We start from the raw sequence: 15,039 nt of genomic DNA on the forward strand, positions 1-15,039 counted from the left end.
TCCCTTGGAACTTCTTATTGACGATGAAACACAGAAATTGCAACCGAATGTAACACAAAAGGCACAAGGCCGTCTTAACTACAAGAGGACTGACACTCTCACTTTCTATGGTTTGAACCTCTCCTCTGAGTCCAGTTTTAGATTCCGATGCTTCACGTCAGGTTTACTCTATACCTTGGACCTTCTTATTGACGATGAAACACAGAAATTGCATCCGAATTTAATACAAAAGGCACAATGCCGACTTAAGTACAAGAGGACCGACACTCTAATTTTCTATGATTTTAACCTCTCCTGTGAGTCCAGTTTTAGATTACGATGCTTCACTTCAGGTTTACTGTATCCCTTGAACCTTCTTATTGACGACGAAACACAGAAATTGCAGCCGAATGAAATACAAAAGGCAGTATGCCGACTTAAGTACAAGAGGACTGACACTCTAACTTTCTATAATTGGAACCTCTCCTGTGAGTCCAGTTTTAGGTTCCAATGCTTCACTTAAGGGTTTACTGTACACCTTGGACCTTCTTATTGACGATGAAACACAGAAATTGCATCCGAATTTAATACAAAAGGCACAATGCCGACCTAAGTACAAGAGGACTGTCACTCACACATTCTATGATTTGAGCCTCTCCTGTGAGTCCAGTTCTAGATTCCAATTCTTCACCTCAGGTTTACTGTATCCCTTGGACCTACTTATTGACGATGAATTACAGAAATTGCAACCGGATTTAATACAAAAGGCACAATGCCGACTTAAGTACAAGATTACTGACACTCTCAATTTCTATGATTTGAACCTCTCCTGTGAGTCCAGTTTTAGATTACGAACTTCACTTCAGGTTTACTGTATCCCTTGGACCTCCTTATTGACAATAAAACACAGAAATTGCATCGGAATTTAATACAAAAGGCACAATGCCGACTTCAGGACAAGGGCACTGACACTCTAACTTTCTATGATTGGAACCTCTCCTGTGAGTCCAGTTTTAGATTCCGATGCTTCACTTTATTATTACTGTGTACCTTGGACCTTCTTATTGACGATGAAACACAGAAATTGCATCTGAATTTAATATAAAAGGCACAATGCCGACTTAAGTACAAGAGGACTGACACTCTAACTTTCTATGATTTGAACCTCTCCTGTGAGTCCAGTTTTAGATTCCGATGCTTCACTTCAGGATACTGTATACCTTGGACCTTCTTATTGACGATGAAACACAGAAATTGCATCCGAATTTAATACAAAAGGCACAATGACGACTTACGTAAAAGAGGACTGACACTCTCACTTTCTATGATTTGAATCTCTCCTGTGAGTCCAGTTTTAGATTCCGATGCTTCACATCAGGTTTACTGTATTCCTTGGACCTTTTTAATGACGATGAACCACAGAAATTGCTACCGAATTTAATACAAAAGGCACAATGCCGACTTAAGAACAAGAGGACTGACACTCTCACTTTCTATGATTTGAATCTCTCCTATGAGTCCAGTTTTAGATTCCGATGCTTCACTTCAGAATTACGGTATCTCTTGGTCCTTCTTATTGACGATGAAACACAGCAATTGCATCCGAATTTAATACGAAAGGCACAATGCCGACTTCAGTACAAGAGGACTGGCACTCTAACTTTCTATGATTTGAATCACTCCTGTGAGTCCAGTTTTAGATTACGATGCTTCACTTCAGGTTTACTGTATCCCTTGAACTTTCTTATTGACGATGAAACACAGAAATTGCAGCCGAATGAAATACAAAAGGCAGTATGCCGACTTAAGTACAGGAGGACTGACACTCTCACTTTCTATGATTGGAACCTCTCCTGTGAGTCCAGTTTTAGATTACGATGCTTCACTACAGGTTTACTGTATCCCTTGAACCTTCTTATCGACGATGAAACACAGAAATTGCAGCCGAATGAAATACAAAAGGCAGTATGCCGACTTAAGTACAAGAGGACTGACGCTCTCATCTCTATGATTTGAACCTCTCCTGTGTGTCCAGTTTTAGATTTCGATGCTTCACTTCAGGTATACTGAATCCCTTGGAACTTCTTATTGACGATGAAACACAGAAATTGCAACCGAATGTAACACAAAAAGCACAACGCCGTCTTAACTACAAGAGGACTGACACTCTCACTATCTATGGTTTGAACCTCTGCTCTGAGACCAGTTTTAGATTCCGATGCTTCACGTCAGGTTTACTGTATCCTTTGGACCTTCTTATTGACGATAAATCACAGAAATTGCATCCGAATTTAATACAAAAGGCACAATGCCGACTTAAGTACAAGAGGACTGACACTCTAACTTTCTATGATTTGAACCTCTCCTGTGAGTCCAGTTTTAGATTCCGATGCTTCACTTCAGGATTACTGTATACCTTGGACCTTCTTATTGACGATGAAACACAGAAATTGCATCCGAATTTAATACAAAAGGCACAATGACGACTTACGTAAAAGAGGACTGACACTCTCACTTTCTATGATTTGAATCTCTCCTGTGAGTCCAGTTTTGCATTCCGATGCTTCACATCAGGTTTACTGTATTCCTTGGACCTTTTTATTGACGATGAACCACAGAAATTGCTACCGAATTTAATACAAAAGGCACAATGCCGACTTCAGTACAAGAGGACTGGCACTCTAACTTTCTATGATTTGAATCTCTCCTGTGAGTCCAGTTTTAGATTCCGATGCTTCACTTCAGGTTTACTGTATACTTTGGACCTTCTTATTGACGATGAAACACAGAAATTGCATCCGAATTTAATACAAAAGGCACAATGCCGACGTAAGTACAAGAGGACCGAAACTCTAATTTTCTATGATTTTAACCGCTCCTGTGAGTCCAGTTTTAGATTACGATGCTTCACTTCAGGTTTACTGTATCCCTTGAACTTTCTTATTGACGATGAAACACAGAAATTGCAGCCGAATGAAGTACAAAAGGCAGTATGCCGACTTAAGTACAAGAGGACTCACGCTCTCACTTTCTATGATTTGAACCTCTCCTGTGTGTACAGTTTTAGATTTCGATGCTTCACTTCAGGTATACTGAATCCCTTGGAACTTCTTATAGACGATGAAACACAGAAATTGCAACCGAATGTAACACAAAAGGCACAAGGCCGTCTTAACTACAAGAGGACTGACACTCTCACTTTCTATGGTTTTAACCTGTCCTCTGAGTCCAGTTTTAGATTCCGATGCTTCACGTCAGGTTTACTGTATCCTTTGGACATTCTTATTGACGATAAAACACAGAAATTGCATCCGAATTTAATACAAAATTCACAATGCCGACTTAATTACAAGAGGACTGACACTCTCACTTTCTATGATTTGAACCTCTCCTGTGAGTCCAGTTTTAGATTACGATGCTTCACTTCAGGTTTACTGTATCCCTTGGACCTTCTCATTGACGATGAAACACAGAAATTGCATCCGAATGTAATACAAAAGGCACAATGCCGACTTAAGTACAAGAGGACTGACACTCTCACTTTCTATGATTTGAACCTCTCCTATGAGTCCAGTTCTAGATTCCGATGCTTCACTTCAGGATTACGGTATCCCTTGGTCCTTCTTATTGACGATGAAACACAGCAATTGCATCCGAATTTAATACAAAAGGCACAATGCCGACTTCAGTACAAGAGGACTGGCACTCTAACTTTCTATGATTTAACCTCTCCTGTGAGTCCAGTTTTAGATTCCGATGTTTCACTTCAGGTTTACTGTATACCTTGGACCTTCTTATTGACGATGAAACACAGAAATTGCATCCGAATTTAATACAAAAGGCACAATGCCGACTTAAGTACAAGAGGACCGACACTCTAATTTTCTATGATTTTAACCTCTCCTGTGAGTCCAGTTTTAGATTACGATGCTTCACTTCAGGTTTACTGTATCCCTTGAACCTTCTTATTGACGAAGAAACACAGAAATTGCAGCCGAATGAAATACAAAAGGCAGTATGCCGACTTAAGTACAAGAGGACTGACGCTCTCACTCTCTATGATTTGAACCTCTCCTGTGTGTCCAGTTTTAGATTTCGATGCTTCACCTCAGGTATACTTAATCCCTTTGAACTTCTTATTGACGATGAAACACAGAAATAGCAACCGAATGTAACACAAAAGGCACAAGGCCGTCTTAACTACAAGAGGACTGACACTCTCACTTTCTATGGTTTGAACCTCTCCTCTGAGTCCAGTTTTAGATTCCGATGCTTCACGTCAGGTTTACTGTATCCTCTGGACCTTCTTATTGACGATAAAACACAGAAATTGCATCCGAATTTAATACAAAAGGCACAATGCCGACTTAAGTACAAGAGGACTGACACTCTAACTTTCTATAATTGGAACCTCTCCTGTGAGTCCAGTTTTAGGTTCCAATGCTTCACTTTAGGTTTTCTGTATACCTTGGACCATCTTATTGACGATGAAACACAGAAATTGCATCCGAATTTAATACAAATGGCACAATGCCGACCTAAGTACAAGAGGACTGTCACTCACACATTCTATGATTTGAGCCTCTCCTGTGAGTCCAGTTCTAGATTCCAATTCTTCACCTCAGGTTTACTGTATCCCTTGGACCTACTTATTGACGATGAAACACAGAAATTGCAACCGAATTTAATACAACAGGCACAATGCCGACTTAAGTACAAGATTACTGACACTCTCTATTTCTATGATTTGAACCTCTCCTGTGAGTCCAGTTTTAGATTACGAACTTCACTTCAGGTTTACTGTATCCCTTGGACCTCCTTATTGACGATAAAACACAGAAATTGCATCGGAATTTAATACAAAAGGCACAATGCCGACTTCAGGACAAGGGGACTGACACTCTAACTTTCTATGATTGGAACCTCTCCTGTGAGTCCAGTTTTAGATTCCGATGCTTCACTCTATTATTACTGTGTACCTTGGACCTTCTTATTGACGATGAAACACAGAAATTGCATCCGAATTTAACATAAAAGGCACAATGCCGACTTAAGTACAAGAGGACTGACACTCTAACTTTCTATAATTTGAACCTCTCCTGTGAGTCCAGTTTTAGATTCCGATGCTTCACTTCAGGATTACTGTATACCTTGGACCTTCTTATTGACGATGAAACACAGAAATTGCATCCGAATTTAATACAAAAGGCACAATGACGACTTACGTAAAAGAGGACTGACACTCTCACTTTCTATGATTTGAATCTCTCCTGTGAGTCCAGTTTTGCATTCCGATGCTTCACATCAGGTTTACTGTATTCCTTGGACCTTTTTATTGACGATGAACCACAGAAATTGCTACCGAATTTAATACAAAAGGCACAATGCCGACTTAAGTACAAGAGGACTGACACTCTCACTTTCTATGATTTGAACCTCTCCTGTGAGTGCAGTTTTAGATTCCGATGCTTCACTTCAGGATTACGGTATCCCTTGATCCTTCTTATTGACGATGAAACACAGCAATTGCATCCGAATTTAATACAAAAGGCACAATGCCGACTTCAGTACAAGAGGACTGGCACTCTAACTTTCTATGATTTGAATCTCTCCTGTGAGTCCAGTTTTAGATTCCGATGCTTCACTTCAGGTTTACTGTATACCTTGGACCTTCTTATTGACGATGAAACACAGAAATTGCATCCGAATTCAATACAAAAGGCACAATGCCGACGTAAGTACAAGAGGACCGAAACTCTAATTTTCTATGATTTTAACCGCTCCTGTGAGTCCAGTTTTAGATTACGATGCTTCACTTCAGGTTTACTGTATCCCTTGAACTTTCTTATTGACGATGAAACACAGAAATTGCAGCCGAATGAAATACAAAAGGCAGTATGCCGACTTAAGTACAAGAGGACTCACGCTCTCACTTTCTATGATTTGAACCTCTCCTGTGTGTACAGTTTTTGATTTCGATGCTTCACTTCAGGTTTACTGAATCCCTTGGAACTTCTTATTGACGATGAAACACAGAAATTGCAACCGAATGTAACACAAAAGGCACAAGGCCGTCTTAACTACAAGAGGACTGACACTCTCACTTTCTATGGTTTTAACCTCTCCTCTGAGTCCAGTTTTAGATTCCGATGCTTCACGTCAGGTTTACTGTATCCTTTGGACATTCTTATTGACGATAAAACACAGAAATTGCATCCGAATTTAATACAAAAGGCACAATGCCGACTTAAGTACAAGAGGACTGACACTCTAACTTTCTATAATTGGAACCTCTGTTGTGAGTCCAGTTTTAGGTTCCGATGCTTCACTTTAGGTTTACTGTATACTTTGGACCTTCTTATTAACGATGAAACACAGAAATTGCATCCGAATTTAATACAAATGGCACAATGCCGACCTAAGCACAAGAGGACTGTCACTCACACATTCTATGATTTGAGCCTCTCCTGTGAGTCCAGTTCTAGATTCCAATTCTTCACTTCAGGTTTACTGTATCCCTTGGACCTACTTATTGACGATGAAACTCAGAAATTGCAACCGAATTTAATACTAAAGGCACAATGCCGACTTAAGTACAAGAGTACTGACACTCTAACTTTCTATAATTGAAACCTCTCCTGTGAGTCGAGTTTTAGGTTCCGATGCTTTACTTCAGGTTTACTGTATCCCTTGGACCCTCTTATTGACGAAGAAACACAGAAATTGCAGCCGAATGAAATACAAAAGGCAGTATGCCGACTTAAGTACAAGAGGACTGACGCTCTCACTCTCTATGATTTGAACCTCTCCTGCGTGTCCAGTTTTACATTTCGATGCTTCACCTCAGGTATACTGAATCCCTTTCAACTTCTTATTGACGATGAAACACAGAAATTGCAACCGAATGTAACACAAAAGGCACAAGGCCGTCTTAACTACAAGAGGACTGACACTCTCACTTTCTATGGTTTGAACCTCTCCTCTGAGTCCAGTTTTAGATTCCGATGCTTCACGTCAGGTTTACTGTATCCTCTGGACCTTCTTATTGACGATAAAACACAGAAATTGCATCCGAATTTAATACAAAAGGCACAATGCCGACTTAAGTACAAGAGTACTGACACTCTAACTTTCCATGATTTGAACCTCTCCTGTGAGTCCAGTTTTAGATTACGACGCTTCACTTCAGGTTTACTGTATCCCTTGGACCTTCTCATTGACGATGAAACACAGAAATTGCATCCGAATGTAATACAAAAGGCACAATGCCGACTTAAGTACAAGAGGACTGACACTCTCACTTTCTATGATTTGAACCTCTCCTATGAGTCCAGTTCTAGATTCCGATGCTTCACTTCAGGATTACGGTATCCCTTGGTCCTTCTTATTGACGATGAAACACAGCAATTGCATCCGAATTTAATACAAAAGGCACAATGCCGACTTAAGTACAAGAGGACCGACACTCTAATTTTCTATGATTTTAACCTCTCCTGTAAGTCCAGTTTTAGATTACGATGCTTCACTTCAGGTTTACTGTATCCCTTGAACCTTCTTATTGACGAAGAAACACAGAAATTGCAGCCGAATGAAATACAAAAGGCAGTATGCCGACTTAAGTACAAGAGGACTGACGCTCTCACTCTCTATGATTTGAACCTCTCCTGTGTGTCCAGTTTTAGATTTCGATGCTTCACCTCAGGTATACTGAATCCCTTTGAACTTCTTATTGACGATGAAACACAGAAATTGCAACCGAATGTAACACAAAAGGCACAAGGCCGTCTTAACTACAAGAGGACTGACACTCTCACTTTCTATGGTTTGAACCTCTCCTCTGAGTCCAGTTTTAGATTCCGATGCTTCACGTCAGGTTTACTGTATCCTTTGGACCTTCTTATTGACGATAAAACACAGAAATTGCATCCGAATTTAATACAAAAGGCACAATGCCGACTTAAGTACAGGAGGACTGACACTCTAACTTTCTATAATTGGAACCTCTCCTGTGAGTCCAGTTTTAGGTTCCGATGCTTCACTTTAGGTTTTCTGTATACCTTGGACTTTCTTATTGACGATGAAACACAGAAATTGCATCCGAATTTAATACAAATGGCACAATGCCGACCTAAGTACAAGAGGACTGTCACTCACACATTCTATGATTTGAGCCTCTCCTGTGAGTCCAGTTCTAGATTCCAATTCTTCACCTCAGGTTTACTGTATCCCTTGGACCTGCTTATTGACGATGAAACACAAAAATTGCAACCGAATTTAATACAAAAGGCACAATGCCGACTTAAGTACAAGATTACTGACACTCTCAATTTCTATGGTTTGAACCTCTCCTGTGAGTCCAGTTTTATATTACGAACTTCACGTCAGGTTTACTGTATCTCTTGGACCTCCTTATTGACGATAAAACACAGAAATTGCATCGGAATTTAATACAAAACGCACAATGCCGACTTCAGGACAAGAGGACTGACACTCTAACTTTCTATGAATTGAACCTCTCCTGTGAGTCCAGTTTTATATTACGAACTTCACTTCAGGTTTACTGTATCTCTTGGACCTCCTTATTGACGATGAAACACAGAAATTGCATCCGAATTTAATACAAAAGACACAATGACTACTTACGTAAAAGAGGACTGACACTCTCACTTTCTATGATTTGAATCTCTCCTGTGAGTCCAGTTTTAGTTTCCGATGCTTCACTTCATGTTTGCTGTATACCTTGGACCTTCTTATTGACGATGAATCTTAGAAATTGCATCCGAATTTAATACAAAAGGCACAATGCCGACTTAAGTACAAGAGGACTGACACTCTAACTTTCTATGAATTGAACCTCTCCTGTGAGTCCAGTTTTAGATTCCGATGCTTCACTTCAGGATTACTGTATACCTTGGACCTTCTTATTGACGATGAAACGCAGAAATTGCATCCGAATTTAATACAAAAGAAACAATGACTACTTACGTAAGAGAGGACTGACACTCTCACTTTCTATGATTTGAATCTCTCCTGTGAGTCCAGTTTTAGATTCCGATGCTTCACATCAGGTTTACTGTATTCCTTGGACCTATTTATTGACAATGAAACACAGAAATTGCAACCGAATTTAATACAAAATGCACAATGCCGACTTAAGTACAAGAGGACTGACACTCTCACTTTCTATGATTTGAACCTCTCCTGTGAGTCCCGTTTCAGATTCCGATGCTTCACTTCAGGTTTACTGTGTCCCTTGGACCATCATATGGACGATGAAACACAGAAATTGCAACCGAATTTAATACAAAAGGCACAATGCCGACTTAAGTACTAGAGGACTGACATTCTCAATTTCTATGATTTGAACCTCTCCTGTGAGTCCTGTTTTAGTTTACGACGCTTCACTTCAGGATTACTGTATTCCTTGGACCTTCTTATTGACGATGAAACCTAGATATTGCATCCGAATTTAATACAGAAGGCACAATGCCGGCCTAAGTACAAGAGGACTGACACTCTCACTTTCTTTGATTTGAACGTCTCCTGTGAGTCCAATTTTACATTCCGATGCTTCACTTCAGATTTACTGTATCCCTTGGACCTTCTTATTGACGATGAGACACAGATATTGCATCCGAATGTAATACAAAAGCCACAATGCCGACTTAAGTACAAGAGGACTGACACTCTCACTTTCTATGGTTTGAACCTCTCCTCTGAGTCCAGTTTTAGATTCCGATGCTTCACGTCAGGTTTACTGTATCCTTTGGACCTTCTTATTGACGATAAAACACAGAAATTGCATCCGAATTTAATACAAAAGGCACAATGCCGACTTAAGTACAAGAGGACTGACACTCTAACTTTCTATAATTGGAATCTCTCCTGCGAGTCCAGTTTTAGGTTCCGATGCTTCACTTTAGGTTTACTGTATACCTTGGACCTTCTTATTGACGATGAAACACAGAAATTGCATCCGAATTTAATACAAAAGGCACAATGCCGACCTAAGTACAAGAGGACTGTCACTCACACATTCTATGATTTGAGCCTCTCCTGTGAGTCCAGTTCTAGATTCCAATTCTTCACCTCAGGTTTACTGTATCCCTTGGACCTACTTATTGACGATGAAACACAGAAATTGCAACCGAATTTATTACAAAAGGCACAATGCCGACTTAAGTACAAGCTTACTGACACTATCAATTTCTATGATTTGAACCTCTCCTGTGAGTCCTTTTTTAGATTACGAACTTCACTTAGGTTTAATGTATCCCTTGGACCTCCTTATTGACGATAAAACACAGAAATTGCATCGGAATTTAATACAAAAGGCACAATGCCGACTTCAGGACAAGGGGACTGACACTCTAACTTTCTATGATAGCAACCTCTCCTGTGAGTCCAGTTTCAGATTCCGATGCTTCACTTTATTATTACTGTGTACCTTGGACCTTCTTATTGACGATGAAACACAGAAATTGCATCCGAATTTAATATAAAAGGCACAATGCCGACTTAAGTACAAGAGGACTGACACTCTAACTTTCTATGAATTGAACCTCTCCTGTGAGTCCAGTTTTAGATTCCGATGCTTCACTACAGGATTACTGTATATCTTGGACCTTCTTATTGACGATGAAACACAGAAATTGCATCCGAATTTAATACAAAAGACACAATGACGACTTACGTAAAAGAGGACTGACACTCTCACTTTCTATGATTTGAATCTCTCCTGTGAGTCCAGTTTTAGATTCCGATGCTTCACATCAGTTTTACTGTATTCCTTGGACCTATTTATTGACGATGAAACACAGAAATTGCAACCGAATTTAATACAAAAGGCACAATGCGGACTTAAGTACAAGAGGACTGACACTCTAATTTTCTATGATTGGAACCTCTCCTGTTAGTCCAGTTTTAGATTACGATGCTTCACTTCAGGTTTACTGTATACCTTGGACCTTCTTATTGACGATGAAACACAGAAATTGCATCCGAATTTAATACAAAAGGCACAATGCCGACTTAAGTACAAGAGGACCGACACTCTAATTTTCTATGATTTTAACCTCTCCTGTGAGTCCAGTTTTATATTACGATGCTTCACTTCAGGTTTACTGTATCCCTTGAACCTTCTTATTGACGAAGAAACACAGAAATTGCAGCCGAATGAAATACAAAAGGCAGTATGCCGACTTAAGTACAAGAGGACTGAGGCTCTCACTCTCTATGATTTGAACCTCTCCTGTGTGTCAAGTTTTAGATTTCGATGCTTCACTTCAGGTATACTGAATCCCTTGGCACTTCTTATTGACGATGAAACACAGAAATTGCAACCGAATGTAACACAAAAGGCAAAAGGCCGTCTTAACTACAAGAGGACTGACACTCTCACTTACTATGGTTTGAACCTCTCCTCTGAGTCCAGTTTTAGATTCCGATGCTTCACGTCAGGTTTACTGTATCCTTTGGACCTTCTTATTGACGATAAAACACAGAAATTGCATCCGAATTTAATACACAAGGCACAATGACGACTTACGTAAAAGAGGACTGACACTCTCACTTTCTATGATTTGAATCTCTCCTGTGAGTCCAGTTTTAGATTCCGATGCTTCACATCAGGTTTACTGTATTCCTTGGACCTATTTATTGACGATGAAACACAGAAATTGCAACCGAATTTAATACAAAAGGCACAATGCGGACTTAAGTACAAGAGGACTGACACTCTAATTTTCTATGATTGGAACCTCTCCTGTTAGTCCAGTTTTAGATTACGATGCTTCACTTCAGGTTTACTGTATAACTTGGACCTTCTTATTGACGATGAAACACAGAAATTGCATCCGAATTTAATACACAAGGCACAATGCCGGCTTAAGTACAAGACTACTGACACTCTCACTTTCTATGTTTGAACCTCTCCTGTGAGTCCAGTTTTACATTCCGATGGTTCACTTCAGGTTTACTGTATCCCTTGAACCATCTTATTGGCGATGAAACACAGAATTTGCTTCCGAATTTAAAATAAAAGGCACAATGCTGACTTAAGTACAAGAGGACTGACACTCTCACTTTCTATGATTTGAACCTCTCCTGTGAGTCCAGTTTTAGATTACGATGCTTCACTTCAGGTTTACTGTATCCTTTGAACCTTCTTATTGACGAAGAAACACAGAAATTGCAGCCGAATGAAATACAAAAGGCAGTATGCTGACTTAAGTACAAGAGGACTGACGCTCTCACTCTCTATGATTTGAACCTCTCCTGTGTGTCCAGTTTTACATTTCGATGCTTCACTTCAGGTATACTGAATCCCTTGGAACTTCTTATTGACGATGAAACACAGAAATTGCAACTGAATGTAACACAAAAGGCACAAGGCCGTCTTAACTACAAGAGGACTGACACTCTCACTTTCTATGGTTTGAACCTCTCCTCTGAGTAAAGTTTTAGATTCCGATGCTTCACGTCAGGTTTACTGTATCCTTTGCACCTTCTTATTGACGATAAAACACAGAAATTGCATCCGAATTTAATACAAAAGGCACAATGCCGACTAAGGTACAAGAGGACTGACACTCTAACTTTCTATATTGGAATCTCTCCTGTGAGTCCAGTTTTAGGTTCCGATGCTTCACTTTATGTTTACTGTATACTTTGGACCTTCTTATTGACGATGAAACACAGAAATTGCATCCGAATTTAATACAAAAGGCACAATGCCGCCCTAAGTACAAGAGGACTGTCACTCACACATTCTATGATTTGAGCCTCTCCTGTGAGTCCAGTTCTAGATTCCAATTCTTCACCTCAGGTTTACTGTATCCCTTGGACCTACTTATTGACGATGAAACACAGAAATTGCAACCGAATTTATTACAAAAGGCACAATGCCGACTTAAGTACAAGATTACTGACACTCTCAATTTCTATGATTTGAACCTCTCCTGTGAGTCCAGTTTTAGATTACGAACTTCACTTAGGTTTAATGTATCCCTTGGACCTCCTTATTGACGATAAAACACAGAAATTGCATCGGAATTTAATACAAAAGGCACAATGCCGACTTCAGGACAAGGGGACTGACACTCTAACTTTCTATGATCGGAACCTCTCCTGTGAGTCCAGTTTCAGATTCCGATGCTTCACTTTATTATTACTGTGTACGTTGGACGTTCTTATTGACGATGAAACACAGAAATTGCATCCGAATTTAATATAAAAGGCACAATGCCGACTTAAGTACAAGAGGACTGACACTCTAACTTTCTATGATTTGAACCTCTCCTGTGAGTCCAGATTAAGTTTCCGATGCTTCACTTCATGTTTACTGTATACCTTGGACCTTCTTATTGACGATGAATCTTAGAAATTGCATCCGAATTTAATACAAAAGGCACAATGACGACTTAAGTACAAGAGGATTGACACTCTCACTTTCAATGATTTGAACCTCTCCTGTGAGTCCAGTTTTAGATTCCGATGTTTCACCTCACGTTTACTGCATCCCTTGGACCTTGATATTGACGATGAAACACAGAAATTGCATCCGAATATAATAAAAAAGGCACAATGCCGATTTAAGTACAAGAGGACTTACACTCTAACTTCCTATGATTTGAACTTCTTGCGTGAGTCCAGTTTTAGATTCCGATGCATCACTTCAGATTTACTGTATACCTTGGACCTTCTAATTGACGATGAAACACAGAAATTGCATCCGAATTTAATACAAAAGCACAATGCTGACTTAAGTACAAGATTACTGACTTTCACCTTCTATGATTTGAACCTCTCCTGTGAGTCCAGTTTTAGATTTCGATGCTACACTTTAGGTTAAATCTATACCATGGACCTTCTTATTGACGATGAAACACAGAAATTGCATCCGAATTTAATACAAAATGCACAATGCCGACATAAGTGCAACAGGACTGACACTCTAACTTTCTATGATTGGAACCTCTCCTGTGGGTCCAGTTTTAGATTACGATGCTTCACTTTAGGTTTACTGTATCCCTTGGACCGTCTTACTGATGATGAAACACAGAAATTGCATCCGAATTTAATACAAAAGGCACAAAGCCGACTTAAGTACAAGAGGACTGACACTCTCTTTTCTATGATTTGAACCTCTCCTGTGAGTTCACTTTCAGATTCCGATGCTTCACTTCATGTTTACTGTATACCTTGGACCTTCTTATTGCCGATGAATCTTAGAAATTGCATCCGAATTTAATACAAAAGGCACAATGACGACTTAAGTACAAGAGGATTGACACTCTCACTTTCAATGATTTGAACCTCTCCTGTGAGTCCAGTTTTAGTTTCCGATGCTTCACTTCATGTTTACTGTATACCTTGGACCTTCTTATTGACGATGAATCTTAGAAATTGCATCCGAATTTAATACAAAAGACACAATGCCGACTTAAGTACAAGAGGACTGACACTCTAACTTTCTATGAATTGAACCTCTCCTGTGAGTCCAGTTTTAGATTCCGATGCTTCACTTCAGGATTACTGTATACCTTGGACCTTCTTATTGACGATGAAACACAGAAATTGCATCCGAATTTAATACAAAAGGCACAATGGCGACTTACGTAAAAGAGGACTGACACTCTCACTTTCTATTATTTGAATCTCTCCTGTGAGTCCAGTTTTAGATTCCGATGCTTCACATCAGGTTTACTGTATTCCTTGGACCTATTTATTGACGATGAAACACAGAAATTGCAACCGAATTTAATACAAAAGGCACAATGCGGACTTAAGTACAAGAGGACTGACACTCTAATTTTCTATGATTGGAACCTCTCCTGTGAGTCCAGTTTTAGATTACGATGCTTCTCTTCAGGTTTACTGTATACCTTGGACCTTCTTATTGACGATGAAACACAGAAATTGCATCCGAATTTAATACACAAGGCACAATGCCGGCTTAAGTACAAGACTACTGACACTCTCACTTTCTATCATTTGAACCTCTCCTGTGAGTCCAGTTTTACATTCCGATGTTTCACTTCAGGTTTACTGTATCCCTTG

The sequence above is a fragment of the Schistocerca americana genome, chromosome 10 (genome assembly GCF_021461395.2).
Source record: "Schistocerca americana isolate TAMUIC-IGC-003095 chromosome 10, iqSchAmer2.1, whole genome shotgun sequence".
NCBI lineage: Eukaryota > Metazoa > Arthropoda > Insecta > Orthoptera > Acrididae > Schistocerca > Schistocerca americana.